Consider the following 25,765-nt stretch of genomic DNA (forward strand, 5'->3'; position numbering starts at 1 on the left):
GAAATCATGTCCTGGGCTTACCGCGCATCTGTGCAGCAGTCAGGCTGTTCTCCTGGCACACTCATGCTGATTTTCTTTTTCCTGCTTCATTCAGACCTCTTCCCTTTCCTTGAGGTATGAAATATCCTTTGATTCATTTGTAGGCTACAGGAAAAGTAACATATTCAAATACGGATGGGTTTACACAGGATGTCTCTCTGGTTATTGGTGCTGGCATTGTCAATTCCTTTTGAAGCTGTATCTTTGAGACACTTACCTGCTTTTTTGCTTTCCTTTTTTCTGCTTGGAAACTTAGCAACCACTCTATAGCTTCCTTTGCTTTTTCTATCTTCATCTGGGAAACGCTGGTACAAATTGAAGAGAGCATCTGACAACACTGATGGAAATAAGCATTTTTCTACTTCATTGCATGTCTCTACCTTTTACCCCTCCACAGTAGTCCTTAAAATCTGCTGTGCAGTAGCTGACCAAAATAATGCAATTTAAATACTTTGGGAGCCTGTATCCTCCCTCTGCTTGGCTTCCCCGTTCTGTGGGCTGGCTGCGCTGTTTTGTTCTTTATCTCAGTTAGCTGCTGGGGTAGGCAGCAGATACATTTCTAATGTGAGAAGGTGGCAGGAGCTGACGTTGTTATTACTGCGTTTTGAATACATTGCCGTCTGGTATTTTCCTGTGTCTGGAGCGCTTTGAAGAGCTTGAGAACCAGTTGTGTGCGCTTTTTGAAGTCCTTCCTCTTGAGTGAGGAAGGAATTCAAACTGGTTGTCCCTGCTGATGTATGAACCTGAGAGCTTTTCCTTAGGACTGCATCCTAAAAAATGGATATGAAGGGATACAGTGACACAACGGCCACCCTGCTGTGTTTCTTCTTTTCCTTTTCTCCTTCTCCGTGCAACTCACTGAGGAGCAGCAAGGCCATACCTGCAGCATTGCTGGGATTGCCACATAAAAGAGGTGGCCTTAACCCTAAGAGTTGCTGGTGGTGAGACTCCTCCTGCGTTTTTGATGCTTGAAACAGCTAAATTGTGTAAAGTCATGCATAGTAACTTGAATGAAGCAAGATAAAATCAAGAGGAAAGGAAACAGGACCCAAGGGCCTTTAGCATGCCCTTCCTAAGCCTGCATACAAAAGATATGTAGAAATTCTTATTAAAGATCAGCCCAAGTCTGCTTTTACACCTCTGATCTGAATATCACAGTTTCAAAGCGGCGGGATTGGTTTGACTTTTCAGCTGGTAGAAGAGAGAGAGGGAGGTGAAAAATGTCTGATTCACCAGTTCGTACATATCCAATATTGTCTTGTCATGTTAGGCTTCGTTGCCTTTTGAATATGCATGATTGCAACTTCCCCTTGGCTTAATGCTTGGAACGAGCCAGCATTGCAGAACTGCCAAAAGGGCTTTAAAGCTGTTTCAAAAGCTGTCTCAGAAGCGTTTTTCTGGTAGATCAAATGGGCATCATTTAGTTTGTTTGAAGTTTTGACCAGAGAGACGTAAGCTGTAATCTGTCGGTGGAGGTGCATGTCAGGCTCTGCTCTCACCTTTCCCCCACCCACAAAGTATTTTTTGGTTATTTTTCAAAAATACAGATATTTGACCTCCCTGTCTATTTTAAGACCACTGATGCTGCCGTGCAGGGCCAGCAGCAGGGAGCCCACCAGGCCGGGGCTCTCCCTCCTCACAGTGGTGGCGAGAAGCAGCCGTGCTCGTTGGGAGCTTCATTTGTGGCTCTAGGGCAGGTGGAAATGGGGAAAATGAAAGAGGGAGGGATGGAAATGACGCGTGAAATGTGAACGTGCTGGCTCCATCACAAGGTTACAGTCCAGATATAAATATTTAAAGTCTTTCATTCAGTGTAACCAAATCCATGTTCCGTCACAACGTGAATTTCACTTCATATAAATAAATAACCCCAAAGTTATGTAGGAATAATCCACATTTAGTCATTTTGGCACCACTTTCCCATGATGTTTTACCACTCTTAGACCCCACACTACTGGCAGCATAGCTTCTCAGCCAGCTCCTCACCAGCCGAGCCGGTAGCTTGCAGCGATCTCGGCGGTGACATTCAGCAACAGGCTGCTCCCAGCCGCTCCGTTGTTTGGCCTGGCTTAATCACGGTGCTTTGAGCAGGTTTGGGGTTGTGGTCAGGCGATGCAGAGTGTATTTTGAGGAGCTGAGCGGAGTGCCCTGTGCGCTATGTCCTGGGGTGACACCACTATCTAGGCTGATGGTGGTGGCTGTGACTACTCGGTCTTTTGAAGCAGAGATATCAGCTGGATGGATATCTTTGGTGTGCGTGGTAGTATGCCAAGCAGATACACGAAACTGATTTGCCACGTGATGGGAGGTGGAACTTGAAAACAACAGCCACATTTCCAGCCCTGAGCTGTTTAGTTGGTTTTCCTTTGTTGTCTTCCTGCATTTTATTACAGCTGCAAAAATATATGTTCCTCCAGTAGAAGACAGGCACCTATACATTAGTCAAGTCCCCGTGCAATTACCAGTATAATAAACCCAGGAAACTTCAGGAACTTTTTCTCAAAACCATAAAAAAAAGCAACAAAACTAAAGATCTCCTGAAGGTGGTAGTTGGCCAGGTGGAGATCTGATGGCCTCGTGTACATACATGGAAGCCACGAAGCTCCCAAGATCTCTTCCCTCCCAGCTGTGACAGCGACTGCAGCATTGGTGAGCAAGTTGCATCACTTCTGCTCAGTTTCCGTGTTAAATGGTTTCCTCTATTAACTAGCCAAGTGGTTTGTTTCCTCTGGAGAACTTCATCAGGAAGCTGCCAAACCTGACTTACAGTGGAGTCTGCCTCGTTTCTGACTAGTCTTCTTGAAGTTCGTGGGTGTGCTTGTTAGGCTGTAATTAGACTTTGTTATGTGTAAGCAGCATCAGGCTATAAACATAGTATCCTTCTAAGATGAGTGCTGCTTAAATAACGCGTAACACGCTGTTTTGTCTATCCAGTCCAGTTTAAATCCTGTAAGCCTTCAAAATGAAACACTGTATTGTATGGCTGTAATAATTTCCTGCAAGTAGCAGCTATTTCATAACGTCATTTATACCTGCGCTATACTTGGTAAAAACACATGTATTATGTTCTGATGTTTCCTTTACTTAATAATACACTTCTTAATTCAAAATACTTTTTTATTCAAATATCTTTCTTTTGCAAATTAGCTCTTCCTGTTTGCTGCTGGCCTCCAGTCCTTACTCTCATCTTGCCTATCAGTGTTCTCTCCAAAGCAATTAGTTCTTACATTCCCTGCTATACGTCCTACAAACATTTTCATATGTGACCTAAAATCAGACTAGATATTTCCAACTTTGCATCAGCCAGACCTGCTGAGGGAATCAATCCTGTTTTGTTTCTTCCTCAGTTCTGCCTTCCTTCTGCTTCCCAGGTTTCTCTCCGAAAGCTGGGGTGTGTGCAGTGCCTTTTTCTATCTCTGTGCCCTTTCACAGTGCTTGGAAAAACGCAGAAGGGTCAGGCGGTGTCAGCTGCCCTTCCCTTGCTGCCTCACCTGCTGTGGGCTGGCTCTGCTGCCGCCTGTAGCAGTGACGGCTTGTCCTGAGCTGGCTCCGGGAACTGATCTGGCTAAAAAAAAAAAAAGGAAAAGGGGCAGGCTTTCTTCATCGTTTTCAGATCCTTTCTGCATACCTGTGAGCCGCTGAGCTGATATAGACATTACTTAAGCCAGCATACTGCTGATGCTTCGCAAAGTGAGGCGGTGAGCTGAGGTTATGTGTAATGAACTTGCTGCAGGTTTCAACATTTCTGTGCATAGTTTCAGACCCTACCACTATTTACATGTGCTTTTAAGAAAGTAAATATGGTTAGCGTAACCTATTCCTTATGTGCACTTGGGGTTGCTCAGGACAATGTACCCTTGGCTGCCAGCTCCCTGCGAACAGGCTGAATGTCTTCAAGAAGCACAACCCCAAACACACTTTTGTTCCTGAGCATGTTCCCAGAGGAGCAGCTGTTCCCTCTCCTTTTGGAGAGGCCCAGATTGGCTTCTTCAGGGATGAAAATGGGAAGAAGTGTGCCAGGGCAGATCTCTGCACATGGGTGTGCAAGAAGGGGGAGCAAGGCCCCTATGGTGCTTGCTGTGTGCTTGTGGGCCTGATCCTTGCTCTATGCCAGCCTCTAAAGGAGGGAAGGCTGTGAACTGAGTGGGTTTCCACATTCCCCTCAGGCCCTGAACACAAGAGGAACAAAACCTGCCCCAAGATGACTATTATCATTTTTTTGTTAAAGGTGTAAAAATTGCCACAAAGTTTTTAGTGTTACCCAGAGGGTTTAGAGGGCACCTTGAACACAAAATTCAGCTGTTTGAAGTTGGTTTTCATTGAAGTTGTATGTGCGTCTCCAAAATTTCCAGGTGTTTAGATATTTGCTTAACAAAGAAGCTTGTTTTGTGTGAGCTAAGCCCAATACCCCAGATTTGCTTTCAGGAGAATGAGCTACCTCCTCATCCTGAGGACTAATTATGGGGCCTTTCTGTTTTCTCAGGAGTCTCATCCCCATAGAATAAATATTGCATTTTCAGAGCACATTTCCTGGCTCAGAACATCAGCTGTTGGGATCAGCTATTGTGGTGCTGTTGTCTGCCCCTCGGGGCTGCTCCTGCCTGACTGCACGGGGGAGAAAAGGGAGAAATCGCTGCGGCTTGCAGAGATGCTTTGCCCTAATTATTATTCTTCGGGGAGAAGCCATGGTCCACCTTAGCACACAAAAACCATGTGTTTGTGTAGTGTACGCTCATGGGGGTCCAGGTGGAGAAACAGCCCCTGTTCAGGTATAAGCACCACTTCTAGTGTAACTACTCAAGGTGCAAATGTTATCAAATTGTTTCTGGTTTTGCCCTTGCAAGTCTTTATCGTTTGTGCAGCAGTGGGGTAGTTTGAAGTTTGTTTTTACTATGTTAAGTAAAAATAGGACATGTACACTTTGATAGGCAGTTAAGGGAACAGAAGCACTGTGTTTTTTATTTTCCGCAATTTAAGCACAGTAAAATGCTGTCAAATAAGGTCTATCAGGATCCCTTGACTCTGATGAGGCCCTTTGCTTGCATTTTTCTTCCCTGCTAAGCTGCTTGCTATTCCAGCGAGCTCCCAATTTTTGCATGCTGTGAAGTAACGAAGCAGAACATTAAATCTTTTAAATCCTGAGAGTGGCGGCAATCTACTGAGCACTGCACAGCGCTCTTGTCAGTGAAGAATGCGTGCATATTCTCTACATTGTAATCCCCCAAGTGTGAAATTAGATCTGCTACCAATTTCTTTCTATTTTTTTCTTTAATTCTATTTCATATCAAATATAATATGTAGTTTAATCTCCCTATCTGTTTCTGGGTATACAAAGCAAGGGATTACCCTTTTGGTAAGTAGATTTCTGCTCTTTTTTTCCAGTGATACAGCTTAATAGTACAATTTACATAGAAGGAATGGTAGTGTGAAGAATTAGAGGCTTTTTTTCCTCCCTTTATTCTTACATTGGTAGATATTCAAAAGGAGCTCTGGTGTCAGTCCTTCACAGCCTTATTTGTATATATAAAATCTGCTTTAGTAGCATGTGTGATGAAAGTTGGTCTTAACGAGTGCTTTCAAAACACTACTTTACTAAACATAAACATAATTTTATATACATTTAAAATTTCAGTAGTACAGTCATACCAGTGTGTCTTAAATAGTTCTTCTCATTTACCATGTTTTTGTTCAGTTAACTCATGGTTGATTTGAGTCTTTCTTTGCCCCAAGTTTGAACAAGTCAGTAAGTTTTTTTTCTGTCTGTGTCTTCAGCTGTGACTTGAGACGAGTGCTTACCTGGCATGTTGTGGTGCAATGCGAGCCTGGTGAGTGAGTGAGTGTGCAGTAAAATCACTAGAATAGTAATGCTTGAGGCTCAGAGCGGGGCCAGGAGGAGCAGGGAGAGTCGGTGAGTAACTGACATGAGTCACAGAGGTACCCTTATCTGCAAGGATAAAAGTATACAGCAGGAGGGGAAAGACACGAATGAGATTGAGTTGGATTAATTTGAATAAACGGATCCAGTGGGGTAGATAGCTTAAGCAACAGAACTTGCTCACACCATGAAGCCCTTATGTTAGGAAAGATGGAGAAGGTTCAGGTTCCTGTATGGAAAGCTGAGCTACTTGGAGATGTTCAGCAGAGGATACAGCAGGTAGTGTTTGTTGTGAATGTGTAATGAGTTAGCAAATTTGACGTACGTCTGCTGGGATTCCCATTTGTTGGAGCAGAGGAGGACTCAGGGAAAAGGTGCTGATTTCCATGTCTCTTAGCACGGGTGTCAGTAGTGCCATTGCTGGCTGCAGTTGTTTGTTGGGAAAGAACTAATTTTGCATCTGTGTACATTAGGTTTCATGTTTGGAAATAATAGGAGTGTATTGCTGGTCCATGCTTATTACAGGTAGATTTAAATAAAGGGATATATTTTTGACATTTAGCTGACTAAACAGAAGTTGAGCATGCGTTCATGCTTTAAAAGAACAAGTTGTCCTTGCTGTTCTGACTAAGCTAGCTTTTTCATCTGAAAGTGAAGTCAGTTAAAAAAGAATTGTCAAAGCCTACACAATACACAAGGTCTGCTGCCATAGAGAAACCTGAGTATTCTTGGTTTTAAATTAATGTGTTTACTCACTGATTTATCTTCAGTAAAAATGTAGGAAGTAGAAAGTGATGAAGATGCAAGGGACTTTGATGTAATGAATCTTGGAAGTACAGGTGAGAATATGAAAAACTTAAACTTCCTTATGCCAGTAAACTCATGGAGACTGCAGACTAAGACTAGCAAAAACAACCAACCAACCAAAACCAAAAACCACCACCACACAACAATGAACACTTCTGCTTCAGGCTGATTTGCAAGAATATTTTTCATGTCTTTTAAAATAATAATTAAAAGCTTTAAGTGTTTGTAGATACCCTTGTTGGAGGGCCATCTAAGCTGTTATATTTGGAGTCTTCTGTGACCCTCTAATACCAGTTCTGTGCTACATCTAGGGTAGAATGAAGGTGAATGCTTTGCCTTGCTATGGCCTGGCATGTTCTTTTGTGAAAATTGCAAACATGTGAAATGTTGGAATTTCTGTTAAGAAGCTGCACTCTGGGCTCTCACCTCCATTATCTTTAATCTGGGTGAAAATGTCTAAACAACTACTCCGACATGGCAGTCGTCACCCAAATGTTTACATTGTGCTGCAAAGTAGAGGGAAGCACATGAAAAAAATCCCATAACTTGAGATTTATTTGACATACAGGTGTGTGTGGTTTTAGGATGTTGCTGCATCCCTTGTTTCCTGGAGAGTCCTCTGTGTTGATACAATAATTGTGGCATTTGTCTCCTCTGTGAATCCTGTTGCTGTTAGCAATGCTTTTTTGGCTTCCAGAGGCAGAAAAAAAGAAGAACCCTTCTCTTTAAAATTCCTTGAGACAGCAAGATCAGAGTGGAGCAGAGCTGCCTGTTTATCACTTTCCGTGCAGAGAGATGCTGCGCTGACTGCTTCCTCGCTTCCTGCTGTGGCCCACTGCAGTGACTTGCCTGTGCTCATGTTCGTTAGTGGAGTTCTTGCTCATGCTTAATAAAGTTAAGGCTTTTGATGCTGTTGGAAAGACCGTGTGGTTGAGGGCCCTCAGCTGCACAGATTTGGCCATAGCTGGAGTACAATGAAGCTGTACTTGTTTGCTTACTTTTTGCCCCAAAGGTTTGGAGCATCGCAATAACGTAGGTATGCCTTCGCGTTAGGCATATCTTATACTTGGGATGTTTTAAAACAGCAAGGAAATGTGGTGAATCTCATTGTTTATATTATTTTATTATGGACACAGTCTATCTAGAGACATTCACACCAAGAAAAAGAAAGAGAGGTCAGCCAGGTGCAAGAAACTCTGTATGTTTGGTATGCTTTGTAATCTAAACAATTTCATTTTAAGAACTTGATTTAAAGACTTTCAAAGCTTTCCTTCCTCCATTTTGAGGCATTTCATTATTTTTCACAGTGAATAGAATCATAGAATCATAGAATCATAGAATATCCTGAGTTGGAAGGGACCCTTAAGGATCATCAAGTCCAACTCTCGACACCGCACAGGTCTACCCAAAAGTTCAGACCATGTGCCTAAGTTCACAGTCCAATCTCTTCTTAAATTCAGACAGGCTCGGTGCAGTGACCACTTCCCTGGGGAGCCTGTTCCAGTGTGCAACCACCCTCTCTGTGAAGAACCCCCTCCTGACGTCCAGCCTAAATTTCCCCTGCCTCAGCTTAACCCCGTTCCCGCGGGTCCTGTCACTAGTGTTAATGGAGAAAAGGTCTCCTGCCTCTTGACAACCCCTTACGAGGAAGTTGTAGACTGCGATGAGGTCTCCCCTCAGCCTCCTCTTCTCCAGGCTGAACAGGCCCAGTGACCTCAGCCGTTCCTCGTACGTCTTCCCCTCAAGGCCTTTCACCATCTTCGTAGCCCTCCTCTGGACACTTTCCAACAGCTTCATGTCCTTTTTATACTGTGGTGCCCAGAACTGCACACAGTACTCGAGGTGAGGCCGCACCAGCGCAGAGTAGAGCGGGACAATCACCTCCCTTGACCTACTAGCGATGCCGTTCTTGATGCACCCCAGGATACGATTGGCCCTCCTGGCTGCCAGGGCACACTGCTGGCTCATATTCAACTTGCTGTCTACCATGACCCCCAGATCCCTCTCTTCTAGGCTGCTCTCGAGCGTCTCATCGCCCAGTCTGTACATGCAGCCAGGGTTTCCCCGTCCCAGGTGCAGGACCCGGCACTTGCTCTTATTGAACTTCATGCGGTTGGTGATCGCCCAGCTCTCCAACCTGTCCAGATCCCTCTGCAAGGCCTTTACGCCCTCATTTGAGTCCACAACTCCTCCAAGTTTGGTGTCATCAGCAAACTTGCTCAAAATACCCTCTATTCCTACATCCAGATCATTTATAAAAATATTGAAAAGTACCGGCCCTAAAATGGAGCCTTGAGGGACCCCACTGGTGACCGCCCGCCAGCCTGACGCAGCTCCATTTACCATAACCCTTTGGGCCCTGCCCGTTAGCCAATTGCTCACCCATCGTATGATGTTTTTATTTAGCTGTATGGTGGACATTTTGTCCAGTAGGATCCTATGGGAAACCGTGTCAAAAGCCTTGCTGAAGTCCAAAAAAATCACATCAGCTGGTTTCCCTTGGTCCACCATACGGGTGATCTTATCATAAAAGGAAATCAGGTTAGTTAGGCAGGACCTACCCTTCACAAACCCATGCTGGCTGGGACCAATGACTGCTTTGTCCCCCAGGTGCACCTCAATAAGTCCGAGAACCAACTTCTCCATGATTTTACCAGGCACTGACGTGAGACTGACAGGCCTGTAATTGCTAGGGTCTTCTTTCTGACCCTTCTTGAAAATTGGCACAACATTTGCCAGCTTCCAGTCTACCGGGACCTCTCCAAATTCCCAGGATCGTTGAAAAATAATTGAAAGAGGTTCCGCGATGACGTCCGCCAGCTCTTTCAGCACCCGGGGATGAATCCCATCCGGACCCATGGACTTGTAGGGATCCAGGTGGAGTAGCAAATCCCGCACACGTTCAGGGTCAGTTGGGAGTTTGTCATCCCCACCATCCCGGTCCTCCAGCTCAGGGCACCCTGGGTCCCGAAGCCCATCATCGGCATTGAAGACAGAGGCAAAGAAGGCGTTAAGCGTCTCTGCTTTGCCTACGTCATCGTCTGTGAGGAGACCTTCCCTATCAAGGAGCGGCCCTATGTTTTCTTTAGTTCTCCTTTTTCCATTTACATATCTAAAAAAACCCTTTTTATTTTCTCTCACAGACACAGCCAGCTTCAACTCTAGCTGTGCTTTGGCCACTCGAACTTTCTCCCTACAAACACGAACAGCATCCCTGTATTCTTTCCATGACGCCTGGCCCTCCTTCCAGTAGCGAAACACTCTCTGTTTCCGCCTAATCTCCATTAGAATGTTCCTGGTCAGCCACGCCGGCCTCCTGCCCCGCCTGCCTGACTTGCGATATTTTGGAATTGCCTTATCTTGTGCTTCTAGGAGGCATCGCTTAAAGAGTGACCAGCACTGGTGGACATCGAGGCCTTCAAGAGCAGTTTCCCAGGGGACCTTGCTGACTAGTTCCCTGAGCAGCCTGAAGTCCGCTTTCCCCATATCTAGGGATGAGGTTTTGGTGGCACTTTTCCTTCTGTCACCATAAATTTTGAACTCAACCACTTCATGGTCGCTATGACCGAGGCGGCCACCAATCACCACATCTCCCACCAGACCCTCTCTGTTTTCTAGCAACAGGTCTAGGAGGGCACCTTTCCTAGTTGGCTCCGTTAGCACCTGTACCAAGAAGTTATCATCTAGGTGCTTCATGAACCTCCTGGACTTGCTCGTGTCAGCCGTGTGGCACTCCCAGTTAACGTCCGGCAAGTTGAAGTCCCCCATAAGGACAAGGGGAGTTAATCTCGAGGCCTCTCTTAGTTCTGTAAAGAATAATTTATCGGTGCTATCATCCTGGCCAGGCGGTCTGTAATAGACTCCCACAACTACATCCCCTTTATTCGTTCGTCCCTTGATCCTTACCCAGAGGCTCTCAACTTTGCCATCGCCGACCTGAAGTTCCACACAGTCCAGCCCCTGCTTCACATACATCGCCACCCCACCACCTCGCCTACCCTGCCTGTCCCTCCTGAAGAGCCTGTAACCATCTATCGCAACACCCCAGTCACAGGACTCATCCCACCAGGTTTCGCTTATGCCGATGATGTCGTAGTTGCGGGACTGGGCCAGGACTTCTAGCTCATCTATTTTATTCCTCATACTGCGTGCGTTTGTGTAAAAGCACTTCAGGTGCGTCTCCTTACACTCAGCACCTTGTGGATCTGACCAAAGGACCCCACTGGCACACAGCCCCTCTGATTCCAGCGTACCATCCCTTAGGTCTTCACCGGCGCGCCTGGTTTTAGCCCCTTCCCCCTTCGACTCTAGTTTAAAGCCCTATCTATCAGCCCTGCCAACTCCTGACCTAAGATCCTTACCCCTCTCCGAGAGAGGCGCATCCCATCCGGTGCCGTCAGGCCCGGTGTAGCATAGACCTTCCCATGATCAAAGAAACCAAAATTCTGCCGGTCACACCAGTCTCGAAGCCACGAGTTTATGTGAACAGCACGCCTTTCAGCTTCGATCCCCCCTATCGGAATACATCAATAAACTTGTTGGATGAATCTTCCAAATCTTAATACATTACCATTTTAATTGGAAAATGAATAAAAAGCTGACGGTCATAACCAGGGGCAAAAACAGATATGAAAGAAGTGAGAATCCTCAGAGGGGCTCTGGCCCTTCCTGAAGTAGCCTTTGCTTTGCACTTTAGCAACACGTTCAAATTATTCATATAGAAAGTTCAGTATGGATAATAACCATTCGGTGCTCCTTCAGTGATGGACTTTTGAAGAAAAAAAAAAAAAAGAACTTTGCAAAAGCTGGTAGCTTTTGAAAACAGTTTTTGAATGTTTGTAGATACCCTACACAAAAAACACAAAGTTGCCCTTAGATGGACATAGTCTTGTCGCTAATAATGTTGAGAACCTGGGAGTGCCTCCAGTGATCCTACTGCTTTATGAATGGTCTAGTCTTAGTTGTGCCAAAATTAATCAGAGTTTTGCCACTGGCCTCAGTGGAAGTAGGGTACGCCTCTAATTATTTGAGCTTTACTTCAATTAAGTTTGGTAGTAATTGCAAAGCTGAAGCGCAGGCATAGAGTTGGAAAAACAGACATGAAGCTCTGGCCCTTTAGAAATTAACTGACTTGTATTGTGGGTTTCCTCACAGAGTTTTTTAATAATCTACTTAATGGAGATAACTACTGTTCTTTAGTTTTTGGTTTGTAATGTGGAGGAAATGATACCATAAATCAGAAGGTGCTCAAGGGGCTTCAGTTACTAATACTCTCTAATGGAGTGTTAGATTGTTTTGATTGAAGCATGGTGTGGACATGTAGATAGATTATTGAGTCTGTTGTACTCTAATAATAAAGTTATCTCTTCCCTAAATACTAATCCAGTAATGGAAACACAGCAGAAAGAAATCTTCTTTGTTAGCAGACGGCATATTTAAGCAGGTACCAATTAATTCTGCTCTCCTATTTGTGGCTGGGTGGTGGTTTCAGACAGTGGCATCTTCTTCCTTGATGATCCATATGGTGATTTGCTTTGTATTTTTTTCCATGTACTGTAGGAAATTAAAGAGCTATGGTTCCACCTTCATAGTATTGATGTACAGTATATGATACGTTTCTTTGTAGAAAATGACATGCTGTTGCATGTTGTCAATGCCACGCCGTGCTGACCTGATTGTACTGTATCTCTTCTATAAGAAAAGAAGAACAGAGGTCCAGCAGGCGTTGCAGTGGTGATCTGGTGCACTCATGCAAATCTGGGGCTTAGAGACGTGTCTGTGACCTGCTCCTTGCCCATAGCCTGCACAGGGAGCAGGGCCCAGCTCGAAGACCAGTCATTAGGGTAAAAGAGCGTCTTCAGTGGCTAGGCTCTGAAGACTTTCTCTGTGGCTTTAGAAAAAGGACCATATTGAGGGAAGCTGTGGTGGGTTTTGCTCTACATGTCTGTGAATTAATGTGAAAGTTATGAGACTCACAGAGACCACCAGCAAAATGTTGCATCCCTTTGACTACTTGCTCTGGCCATGCTGTGGTGACACCTGCATATTCTACAGTCCTGACACCCACAAAAACTGTCTCTTTAAAAAGAAATAAGAAGTTTAAAAATAGCACATGAATGTTTGGTTTGGTCTACTTGGTTTTGCTGGGTTGTGTCCAGCAAGGGTCCTTGTGCAGCTTGGTGGAGGGCACCAGTAGGAGCGGCTGTGGTGGTGGCTGTTGAAGCCATGTGGCCGCCAAACATCGAGTCACGGCTTAAATATAGCTCACGCTGCACTAATACTTAGTTTAATTTATTTTGGCTTCCCCAGAGAAAGTCATTTGTTATGAAAACCTAAATGTAATAACATTGCTTGACTAATTCCTCCCTCATTAACCACGTGGTGTGCAGTAGGGAATGGAGGAGCCGCTCGAGCTGGGTGAGCCCATTTTTCCCGAAGCACGCTTGATCTCAGGAATCTGTGAGGCTGAGCTAGTGATACCTCTGCTTTTCGGTAGCCTGCATTGAGGTATACATTGAAGTTATAAAGGAATGCTCATTTCCAGTTAATTTTAATAGGAATGCTTCAATAATTTAAAATGCTTGAAAAAGATCTTTTCAGAAGACAGCTTTATTGCTGCATTAAAGCTCAGTGCCACCATCCACATTCTTGGGACACCAGGTAGCAACAAGGTTTTGCCACAGATGTCACAAAATTGGATGTGCTTTGAGTCTCTTAGTGACCTTCAGCATGGCAGTGAGTTTTGGCAGCGCAGAACGTCTCACAGCATACAAGTAGCTTTAGAAAAGTTCTTTTAAAACAAATGTCTTCATTTTCAGGTGTAGATAAACGCTGTTTTTTTTTTTTTTTTTTTTTTTTTTTTTCTCTATGGAGTGGAAAAGAGGGAAGAAATGCATTTCTTTACATAAGAAGTGTTCTGGGTTTAAAAATCTTCTACAAATGCGTTTATGCCTTCAACACCAGGAATGGAGATGCCCTCCATTTGCAAATGTGCCTGTTGTTAACTGTTAATTTTAAGAAGGATGAACCAAATTAGAGGTCGGCGGTAACTGTATGAAGTGGAAAAATTGAACAGAACCGGTCTTAATGCTTCCCCTTATAGCTGTGGGAAATACATGATCTTATCTGTGGCAGTGGTTGGCTACCAATATATCCAGTAACTACGGTGGTTACAAACAGATACAACAGAAACACGTTTTCCTGACTAAATGTGAATTTCGTTGGGAATCCGTAAGGATTGCAATGAACATGCATTTTTGAAGAAGATTAAGTAAACAAACAGAAAGATAAAAAGGTTGCTTGGCAGTCTGACAGCCTGCTGGAGTTTCTGCTGACTCTCCCGAGTTTCCACTGTGATCTCTTTCCTTTGAAAACAGGATGGACGGGTTCAAAATGATCTGGCTGTCTAAGTGAGCCTCTTCTCACTGTCCCAGTAAATGAATTTTGATTAAAGGGATGCTTTGAGCAAAGGCAGTGACAGATTTATGCTCGGCAAAGCCTTACCTGATGACCTGAGTCTCTAGGCCTGGAATTATTCTATATTTAGAAGGGGACAATTAAACGTAGCAGGAGCAACCGAGGGCTTTTTATTACAGCAGCGTGGCATTTCTGATGCTGCAGATAAAAGCAGCACTTTGGCTTACGGATGAAAACTTGACACTTTTTTTTTTTGTGTGTGTATAAAAGCCAGGTGAGAGAGTCCAGGCACACAGATTCTAACCAAAGTGTGCGTCCTTTTGATTTTGTAATAGGTTTTAAACCAAGCGTAAAGAACAACAGACAATGCCGCTGAGTAAACTTAATTCAATAAATGGTTGGAAGAACTGCTGTAAGAAAGTGAATAATAAAACGAGGCAGGGACTATAACTCTATAACGCCTTATTTTTTAAATGCTAGTGTTTAGATACAAGCCTTCAAAATGCACATTTAAAATAGAGTCAAACTAGTTCCAGTGTTCTCACACTTCCTTGCTCCAGATGAGGGAGATTTGTCAACTGAAGCGTATGTAGGAGTGTTTGTAAGGATGGGATCGAATGTTTCCTGCGTTCCAGGGGCAGCATCTCCTTTTGGATGGCTTCTTTGTTTAGCATCTTTGTGCATTGGATTTCACCTCCTGGGTAGATTTAAATAGCATGCAGTAAATAAGAGGAATGGAAAGTGTATCTATCTGTGTATATGGATAAATAGACCTAGCAGATATCTGATGGAAGCAATCTCCTGCAGAGAGAAGATGCTGACTGAATACACTCCAATCTTGCATATTGATTTTTGCATGTGTGTGTTCTATAGCACAGTAAAAACCTTTGATAAAATCATCTGCCCATTGATTACTTTCATGTTCAGTAAGGCATTTTGTGGAACTGTGTATCAATCACAAGGATGGTGAGCTATTAGTAGTATTTTCTTATTTAGTGGCAGTTAAAACACTTTCATTAATATTTGTAAAAATGTGCAGTTGTAGGTTCATTATCTGTTGCTATCAATTCTTCCACTGGATATTATGGTTTGGAGTCAATATGAATTGATGGTTTTGATTTTAGGGTCTGAAATGAAATATTTGTCCCCTCTGCCTCAGTTCTTCCCCAAGAGATTTTCAGGTATGTAACTGTGTGTTTTAGCTGGCTTAGAACACTATCCACAAAGGCTGTTGTAAATCTGGAAATTACTACATTTGGATATTTTTAAAATTTGGATTCATTTCAGAACTAGTACAGTGCTCGTGGAAGTTTTGACTACTGTGGGTGTATGTAAGTGGGATGTTGTATGGCTGTGTAGTTGTCCAGATACTTGATGTATTTGCTACGTTGGTGCTGCCCGGCCCGGAGCAGATACCAGTGAGAGGAGGTGGCAGAGATGGAGGGTGAGCACCACGTCTGCAGCGATGCCCATGGGGAAGGTGATTTCTTCTCCTGTGCTGCTCAGAGCTCTGATGCAGCAGGAGGGGAGGCCAGGCCGGCCTCCTTGCAGGGAGACTGGCCTCTGCGGTGCCAGGAGAGGTTCTTGCTTCCCACCTGGAGGCCATCAGCGGATCCCCTGTTTCTGCTGCAGTGCGTCCAAGTTTAAAAAGCCTGGAGTTCCTTGAGCCCATCGTTTGGTAAGAGGACAAGCTATTTTTACATGCAGTATGTAAGGCCAGAACTGCACAGTCCAAGAGTATTACAAGAAAGTGTTGGTATGCGTAAAAAAATATATGTATGACCGAGTTTATATTAATGCATTTATGTGAAAAGTCGTTCTTAGGAAAGAGCTCATATTGCATCGAGGCCAGGTTTAAATAATGAACTCCAAGAATCTCCCGTTACTGATGAGTTTCTTATATAGTGCTATTGTAATTTTTGGAAGAGAAGCAGGAGTGACTTCATTCGAATCAAGGGGTATGGCTTTTTTCCACCGTCTCCTGTAACTAGTCTGAGAGAGAGAAGCACATGTTCTCAGTGCACCTTCCCAAATTTCTGAGCGTCCACGGTCACAAAGCCCTCATTGAAATGTGGCAGTCCTTTTCAAATTACTACAAATGTAAAATGAATTACCAAGTTTTAGTAAAGTGTATGTTCTGCTCGGCAACACTTTCTTTCTCGTCAGCATGGCAAAAAAATAATGCAGCAGTCAGGCTGGTGTGCAGTTTGCAGGAATACGCCAGGCCTTCATAACCAGAACTGTGTTCGTTTTAGTTCCATGAGTGTCCCCAAAAGGGAAGAAGTAAGCAGGGTAGTGCAGTGTGAGCATAGCCATGTTTTCCAGAATTTCTGCAGTGTGCAATAGTAACACTCCTGCTTACTTGTCCTGTAGAAAATGTGTTGATAATGTGAGTGATCGTCTCTGAGAGGAGCAACAGATGAGGGGGAACACTGAAGGGAAGGGAGGGAGAAATGGTAGCAGGGATGCTACTTTGAGCAAAGAGTAAGAAGATCCTTGTATTTAACGAGCAGGAGATGGGAGCCGTGTAAGGAGATGGGTAGGTGGTAAAATGAAGACTTGTTTTCAGGGATTTTCTGCATCAGAGGTGAGGAGGTTGGCACAAAGGAAGCTTCACAGGGGTGGGAAGACTAAGTGTGAAGGTTGACGGACATGATGTGAGAGGTCTAGGGAAGCTGTGCAGAGTCTGACCTGGGTTATTTTGTCACAAGTGCCCAGTTCTTTCCCGGCTGCATCGAGTGGGCTGGGGTGTGCAAGAGCTTCAGCTCTGGTTGCTACAGCTCTGTTGGAGAGTAGGATTTGTCTCCACAAGAAACCCCATTTCAGCGTTCAGCCCCTTTGCATGAAGTTGCATGCTTTCTGTGAAGCCAGTGGAAAATCAAGGCATTTAAATTGGGGGTGGGGTGTGTGTGGGGGTATAGCAGATTTCCAGGTATGGAAAGGATGGGATGAGAGTTTTCTGTGCAGTGCTGTATTACCACGTCACCAGCTGCTCTTCGGATATGGGAGGCACATTGTCTTTAAAAGAAAAAAAAAATATTTTTACAGGATCGTTTGGGGAGCCGGCTGCCGGCTTCTTAGGGGCAGAGGTAGGGCCGTACTGCCGAGAACTAGAAAAGGGAATATAATAAAAACCAGGCTGAAATGACATCATTCTTTGCTGTTTCATAAGCATGTGCTGCATGTGTGGACAGTGCACAGATGTTTTGCTTTGATAACTTGCTGTGTAGGTTTATGGCCACAGAACGTCAGTAATTAACGAGGCTGGATGTATTTTGAACTGCAGGAGATCCTGTGTAAGCAGGTAGCAGATTTTAGGTTACATCTCTGCAACGTTTAGGGTATTCTGGTCAGAAAACCTAACTACTGTAATACCCACTCTTTTAAGTATTATTTTCTTTTTGATTACTTTTCTTTCTCCTTTTTGAGTTGCACGTTGTTTCCAGACATTATTTTCACTGTGATGAAGACCATTTTCATTTTCTTTCTACATTCTTTTTTCTTTTTAGCTGCAGTATGTCTGGAGGTGTTTTGATCCCGTCCTCTTGCTAGAAAGTCAGAGCAGTAAACTTTGAATCCGTTTCTTTCCATCAGGATTTCCTGCCGACAACGTCTGATACAAAAACAAAATAAAAATTTAAAAAAGATGAAGTCTCTGGAGAGCTTTCTAATGTTTTGTCGTAGTTTACTCCTGTGTTCCAGACTAGACTTCTATTGTGTCTAAGAGCAGGATTGATGCACGCTGCATGGATCTGCTGATTGCTAGAGAACAGCTTTGCTAAATTACCATAACACATGCCGTAGGTTTCTCCCTTTTATGGTCTCGGTTACAAATAGTTTTCTAACTCTAGTGTGGTTTGGTGACTGTATTCTGCTTTTAAATAGACATTCAACATATGTGTTTCTGCTTTAACAAAGAGCCAACAAGCCAGAGATCAAATCAAAAAATCATTTTTCAGTTTGACCATATAATCCTGCTAAATGGAGTTTATTTTTCCTTGTGTGTCTTTTCTCATTTGCCAAAGTTTCTGTTCTTTAATATTATCCCCAAGTTTTCTAAGAACCTCCCAGTCAAATGACCAGGACTCTATTTTAATCTTTTGTGTTGATGATTCAAAAATGCCATAAATCAAGAAGAAACAGGAACTAAAAGGTAACGTAAATATAGTGGAGATGGTAGTTGTAGCAGGCTGCTTCAGTGATGAACCAACTGTGGTTTAGAGTAGAGCAGAGCTTGTGTTTCTTCACAGATTTGTCTTTCAGACCAGTGAAAGAGATCAGTAGAACGGATGAAATTATTTGTTTAATATCATGAAAAGAAGGCTGCACAGAGTTCTCAAAAAAAAAAAAGAAAAAAGAAAAAAGAAACCACCCCAAAATAAAAACAAAGCCAACAAAACCAAAAATCCCAACAAAGTCAAACAAATTATCATGTCCAAATACCCCAGACCTGTAAAATCCTGTGCCTTCAAAGATGCCTTAAGTCAGAGAGCTTACATAGGTGAGGACTGGCTTGCAGTCCTCTTTCACCCCCAAATTCTAAGTAGATTGTAGCATCTGGCCTTGGGCAAAGGGTCATCTCCATCTTTGTGATGGAAACATCAGCTCTGGTTCTGCAGATTATTTTATTTCTTTCAAACCAGCAGTAAGCTCCTGTGTTGTTCAGCACCCTCATCATTGTCTTCCTTTGCATGCCAGAAGCATGCAATGTTCGTAGTAAATGTTCTGAAATATTATTTTTTTTCTAGTAATAAAATGTTATTTAGTTCCAAAGTCTTCTGATTAGTTTTCAGTAACCGACTCTTCTGCTTTACCTACCATATCTTGTATCAGCTGCCTATTCATTTGATCATAAGAACAGAAAAAGCAATCTGGGTTGAAAACTCCTGTTTTCAAGGCAGATTTAACAATTGATATCTTAGTTTATTAAATTTCAATTAAAGATATTTTCAGTGTAGTCTGATTTATGTAATCAGTCATTTATGGCTCTTCTTTCTCAGCTCCCAATACACTGGTTTAATTTTCTCTGACAAGGGATGAAGGAAGAAAACGTCAGTCAATAACAGATACAGGGCACGTGGCTAAAAATTGGCAGGCATATTTAAGCTTTAGATCCAAAGTGTTCAGTGTTGGTTTGCTCCATTCAAGTTTGTGGTTTAATATTTAACACAGTGCAATATAAAAATTGGTAAGTGAATTTGTTGGTGAACTGGCTTCAATTCATGGACTGAATTTTTAGTCTCTTGTCTTTGGCCTAAATTCATTACTGATGCAGGGAAAATAACAGAGGAGAGAAGGAGGAGGATAGCTGAGGTATAAATCTTGTGACAATAATGGATTGTAAGGTGGACGCACCCATCCAGAGCTATGTTCTTGCCTTCGCACACACCCAGCTTCTTGTGATTCAGAAAAGACTTCTTTTACACATGGCTAGTCAAAGGAGGGGAGGGAGATGGGCGTGCTAGTGGTCATCTCAAGCAGGGTTTACTTTTTGCTGGAAAAATAAAAATAAAAACCAAAATCACCCTTTTAAGTTTTATAGCTTTTAAAGTGTTTTTTTTTTTTTTTTTTTTTTTTTTCCTATAAGCTTGTTTAAAATGTCTGTAATCGATGAGAGTTTTTTAAGTATCAAGACCAGATTTTCACTACCTGCTTTTTAAAGAAAAAATGCATCGTAGGACAAGAATTTGAAGTTTCAGTTTTTGAAAGATTTGAAGATTCAGTTTTTGAGCAAAATGACTTTAATCATTTGTGCATGTTAGGTTGTATGTTTCCTGAGAGGAGAGTGTGTGTCACTGGTTTGTACTGGCTTTACCATAAAGGAAGCTTTCTTATTTATTTTCGTACAGGAAAACTGTTGCTGCTTCTCTTCTGATGCTTTGGATCTTACAGTACTTTTGCTAGTGCTCTTGTTGTAGCTACTTGGTAGCCAGTAATTACTTAGGAAACTGCTTTCCCTACCAGGGGTGTGCACTCCATTATCCAATAACGAAAAACCTGTATTTTTTTTGTTTGCACCCTGATGGGGCATCAGACTGACAGGAGTGACACTGAAATGACTGCAGATTGAAATGACTGTATGCAAATACTCGGCATCCTCCCCAGGAAAGCATCCCGTGCCTTGCTGCAGCTGCATTCCTGCCATGTAACTGCCTCCACCACAGACGATTTGGCCAAGGTCTTCCCACCTGTGGAAGTGTGCTTAACCAAAGCATTCAGGATCAGGAGCTTACCTGAAAAAAACACGAGCTATGAAAACAGAAAGGATTATTTTTTATTTTTTTTTTTTATAGCTCTTGAGGTTGGAACTTCTGTGATGTTTGGGTTGTGTGAATTTCCCCCATCCCTCAAATTAAGCTTAGAGACTTTCTCTTTCCTTTGAAGTTAAAAGATGAGAATCTCGCCTAGATCTGTGACTCCCAGGACTGGGATGTGGGAAGCAGCAGCAAAACTATGATTCACCCTGGGCTTTGCTGAAATTGGCAGCGCTGCGGAAGGCAGGAGGGAGTCGATGCACATGCACGGTGCTTCCCCCACACACACAGAGCAGCAGCCTCCTTGCTGCATGCTACCTTGCCTCGCCTCCCCATAGTTTCCCACTTGCACTACCCTGGGAAGCTGTGCTTGGAGCTGCTGCAAGGCTGTGGAAAATGTTCGATGAGGTTAGAGATATTTCCTCATGGGCGAGCATGTGGCTCTGACTAACAGTGTCCATCACCTGAGAAGACAGCAGTCATGGAGAGGCTGTGGGATGAGGAGAGAAGGTAGGAAGGAGGCCAACCTCCCCGCCAGGAGACGGCAGGCCCAGCTCGACAGGCAGAACCTGTAGGACAGCCACAGAGGAACCTCTGCTGAAGACATGCAAAGGCAACAGCCCTCTGAGCTCAAAGCTGGCTGGCGGTGCCTGAAGGATGAGCGTCTGGCCAGCAGACCTGCTGCTGGCGGCGAGGAGAGCATTTCGGGCCACATCCAGAGCAGGGGGGGTGTGTTGGTGAAGGAGCGAGCGTATCTCCTCACCTCAGCTGCGAGGCACTGATGGCGCTTTTCCATCAGGATGCTTCGTTTTCTCTCTGTCCTTGCTGCTCTATCACCGAAACATTTTCTTTTTGCCCTGGCTTGGAGTAGCTTTCTGCAGTAAGCTGTGAAGGTGAAGGTTTCCAATGGAAGAGGAGGGAGAAAAAAAAAAAAAAAAAAAAAAGGAAGCGTTGAAAGCCAAGCAGCAGGCAACAGCATTGCCAAGAGGGCCTAGCATTAAAAATTTGTAAAGGAAATCAGGTTCCCTGGAATTAGGGTGGAAATACATCTCCATTTAATTTCAACAGGCTGCCCTAACAAATTGTAATGTCTAGTTGGCTGGCAATGTAGAAACAACCCATGAACTAAAAGAAAAGTTTACTTCGGAAGACAGCTCTTTTAAATTATTTACCTTGGCTTGGTCCTCTCCTGAATTGGGGAGAACATAACAGTGTTTTCCTCTCTTGATCCCTGTCTTGGCTGGTTGCTGAAATGCTTTTGGATATAATGAAACTTTCTTAGTACAGTAGAGAACTTCCGTCATAGCAAAAGTGATTGCCAAACTTAAATATATATATGTATTTAATATATAATATATATTTATTTTCACTGCATGAATAGAGAAAAATTTGTCTGAATATAGTAATGAACTTCCTGTGATCTTGGATGCCACATCCCTTCTGCACTGGGGCAATGACTTTTCCACATGTTATGAAGTGTTTTGAGTTTTTTTTGGTGACATAATTCAGACAAATATTCCAACTGCTCTGTTCTCCTCACCCTGCTGTGGAGCTTTTTTTTTTTTTTTTTTTTCCCTGTGTTGAAAACTACCAAAGTCTTCAGGCATCTTTTTCCCACACACAGTGAAAATAAAGCACCACTTACAAAGAGAGAGAGAGTGGGGAAAATAAGACAGCACCTCGCCCCCGCAAACAGATTTCCCCCTGAAGAAGAGTTTGTTTGAAAACCAAAGCTTTTTTTTTGAAGTACAACTTGAATAGGGATCCAGGAAAAGACTCTGCTCCCACCACTTTCTCCTCATCAATGCCCTGGATTGTTGAGAAGGAAACTTTATTTTCTGGCTTTTCTTGAGAACAGAAAGAAAAGGTGCCTTGTAACAGCCACACCTGAGGGCAGCTCCCATTGAACACCCGGGAGGGGGGCTGCAGGCAGTCCCAGGGGCTCCAGATACTCGCAATGATCCCTAAAGCAGCCAGAATCTGGGAGCCATAAAGGAGCTGCTCAGTCTGTTTGCTTAGTTGTTTTACATAGATCTAGAAAGCAGCACTTTTTTTTTTTTAAAAAAAAAAAAAAAAAAAAAGCATGCACAATTCTAGCTGAACAACTAAACTGCATTTTAATTTTAAGATTACCCATTCACTACTGAATGTAGCTGAGATGTGATTTCATTTGCTCTTTTGATTATTTTTCAGTGATCTTCAGAGCTGTCAGTCTGTTACCTTTTGCTGGCCCTAAACCAAACAGAGTAACTCGGGACCCTGTAACAGAGCAGCCCCTTATAAAAGAAGGTCAGCAGAGTGCCGTGCTGGAACAACAGCCTTGCACCAAGGCGTCTTTTGTTCAGCAGAGAAATATTAACTACACTGAGAGTTCCTGAAAGTGGGTGGTTTCTCCTACCAAGCTCAGTAACGCTTTGTCGTAATGAAAAAACAATACTGTCTGCAAGTGAAGATTTAAAGCGTCTCCTAGCATGTGTTTGTCTAGGCCTGGGAAAAGGTGCCATTGGATGAGAGGAGCAAATCCTGCTGCGGCCGTGCTCATGCTTGAAGGAAATGCTTTAAGTGCCAGCAACTGCCAAGATGTCTTTCATGAAGCTACTTTTAATTTATTTTTAGAGTTGATTAATAGTTGCTGCAATATTTGCCTTGCACATTTTTAATGGAATGCTTTAAAATATTGTTTAATATGTGATCCCTTCTGTGTAATTGTGCTCTCATATAATGTCTTTGGTGAGAATGAACTAGCACAGTTTTACCCAGAATTGTTTGGAAGACACCAGTGTGAAAAGTAGAGATGACTCACAATGCCTCGGAGGAAGAAGAGCTAGCAATTAACCACAGAGCATGGTATTATCTTTGTGCCAAAGCTGGCTGAGAAAGCTGGTGTGTTTTCCACTTCGGTATTTCATGAAACAAAGTGCTGCAGAGAAGTATTGGCTCTTTAAGCAATCTTGATAATCTTGTCAACCTGATGGGTTTAGAACAGGTAGTACGGGAGGCATGTGAATCAAAAGAAGGTGGTGGTTCCCATCTAGAAACCATTGTTATTTTTATTTGATGAATAAATGCATATGAAACATGCTCCTTATTTGTCAGTGGACTCCTCCAGATGAGTAAAATTGGTTGCATAACAAGAATGTGGTATGTGATAGAGCGCGTGATTAGATAATATTTCTGCATACATTTCTTTTGTATGTAATCTCATGTGTCTGTACTCGTATTTCTTTAGGAATATCTATATGGGCATCTGTTTCTACTACTGGTAGCTTGCCAGATGACTGTAAATAAGGAATCCTTACTGCAAGTTAATGATAAGTATCTGTTACTTCTCAGTGTCCTTTGTTTTCTGTGCGAGTTTAGTTCAGTCGGGTTCATGTTGATGAAGGTGGCTCAACTTTACAGTCACAACTAGGTGAAAAATACACCAATTAAATCCTCATTTTGATTTCTTTACAATAAAAATCCATCCTTTATGACATACATTGAATCTTTTCCTTTGTGATGTGCTTTATTTAAATTAGCTTGATGTTTCCTTTTAAGTTTAATGGTCTTTACTTTTGCTCCCACAGAGAGGACAGTACGAAAGGAGTTGGCTTCCTTGTTGGATCCTTCTCCTCTTCTTCACCTCCTGATAAAGACATACAAATACATTGCTGTTGTAGTGCACTGCTCTGGCCTGGGCTGGTTCTCATGCGTGCTCATGGGATGCAGCATGCTCTGCTGCAGCACCTCTTCCTGTGTAAGCATGCATTCCTTGTTCCTGACGAGCAAAAGGTGAAATACCTCATGAAATACTGGAATTGGCACGTGGGCTGCCAGCTGTGCTAATTGCTTTACCTCATTTACTAGAAAAGAATGCAGAGGTAGGAACAGTATTTTGTCATTGGCCATATGAGAAGTCATGCCAAAGGAGGTGTCTGGGGGTGAACGATGCATCAGGATTTCCAAGGCACCTAAAGAGGAAGGTTTTGAAGAAGTTGTGTGATGAGGAGCCTGCCGTGGCTTTCAGGTTAGTGGGATATTGCAAGCAGATTGTACTGTGGGCAGGAAAAAGCCCTCAGTGAACCCTAAGCCTGTAATTCAGTCTGCTGGTTAATACTGACATGTCAGGGAGACTTCATTTGAAAATGAGTATCAAGGTGTGCATCTTTGCCTTGATGAAACTGCCTGAAATTGAGCAGTGGTTGGAATTAGCTTCTGGAAGTCAGGAAGTCTGCTTTCTGCATGGTTTCTTTCCTCCCCGGGAGAAGCCGATTTGGAGTGTTAGTATTGTGGGAGACATCTACTGTGCTCTCAACAGATTAGTATCTGATGAACAAACATTTTGTACACCTGTAATTTCAATAATATATGATTGCTCTTTCACTTTCTACCCCTCCCACCCCATATTTCACTAAGTAAGTGCTGTGCCAGAAGATGTGCTTTCTTCAGATATGTAAATAAGATGCTATGGTACAAACTACATTGCAAATCCATGATTTGGTTGTCTCTGTGCCGAGCAACAGGCAACAATTTCAAAATTGACACTCACAGCTTTTTAACCCCAACTAAACAGCTGTTCTCTTGAGGCTGATTATTTCACATGCCAGTGGTTGAGCGGCAGCTTAACATTGTTCCTGCTGCTAGCATGAATGTCCTGATTTATCCTGTGTGCTCTTCTACTCAGGATAATTTGGGGTTTTCGTTTTCCCTTCTGTCCTCACCTTGTTTTGGCAGCTGGTGAATAGGAACTCTCTCTGGCTGTGTGTTTTCCGTACTGCCCACTTGGAGCCACCTCTGTGAGTGGCTTTGCCAACCGTTATTTTATGTTCTTGGGCCTTGTTCCCCCTGGAAACTGTCACTGGTAGGGAAAAATATTAAAGTGTTTCAGGTTTGCAAAGGAGAATCCAAGTTGGTTTCAGGCCTGGATACAGCAGAAGGGGAAATAGCAGGGGGGAATTTTTCTCATTTGTCACAGTTGGTGCTCCTGCTGAATATATGGACGTGTACATACGGAGTGAGCACACACAGAATACATACTCCACATAGAGAGAGCGTGTACACATACATAGGCCATATGTTATTTTAGAAGTTTTATTTTCTCGTGCATTTTTATCAGGCTTTTAACAGGACTGTTTTAATTGGGATTAAATGGAACGATGTAGGGCAGTAACTGAGACACAAACTCCATGTTTTCCTCCTCGCTCTCTGCATGTCAGCAACATTCCTTGCGCTCATCCTCCGCCTAGAATTGAGTCTCTTTTAACCTAGAGCCTGTTGTGGGGAAGAGAGGGGATTGCAGCATTCCTCCGGGCGTGGCAGGGCTGGGTTGCATTTACAAATTCTCTCCAGAGTTGCAACACTTCCTCAGCGCTTACCAGACTAAGCAGGCATG

At 43.2% G+C, this 25,765-nt stretch overlaps 1 protein-coding gene and 2 long non-coding RNA genes across 7 annotated transcripts in view; 2 read left to right on the plus strand and 1 right to left on the minus strand.

Moving 5' to 3' along the window:
- Positions 1–23,878, plus strand: LOC311434485. Its single transcript, XR_014691524.1, has 2 exons — positions 1–114; positions 22,585–23,878. It is a non-coding gene; the product is annotated as an uncharacterized lncRNA (long non-coding RNA).
- The window catches only part of NHSL1 (NHS like 1), a 168,310-nt gene that overhangs the window by 37,653 nt on the left and 104,892 nt on the right, over positions 1–25,765 (plus strand). The gene's annotated exons all lie outside the window — the stretch shown is intronic.
- On the minus strand, positions 19,605–25,122 carry LOC311434484. The gene is made up of 3 exons (XR_014691523.1): positions 25,095–25,122; positions 21,564–21,646; positions 19,605–19,631 (listed from the first exon to the last, which is right to left on the minus strand). It is a non-coding gene; the product is annotated as an uncharacterized lncRNA (long non-coding RNA).

Source organism: Aythya ferina (assembly GCF_964211825.1).
Source record: "Aythya ferina genome assembly, chromosome: 3".
Classification (NCBI taxonomy): Eukaryota; Metazoa; Chordata; class Aves; order Anseriformes; family Anatidae; genus Aythya; species Aythya ferina.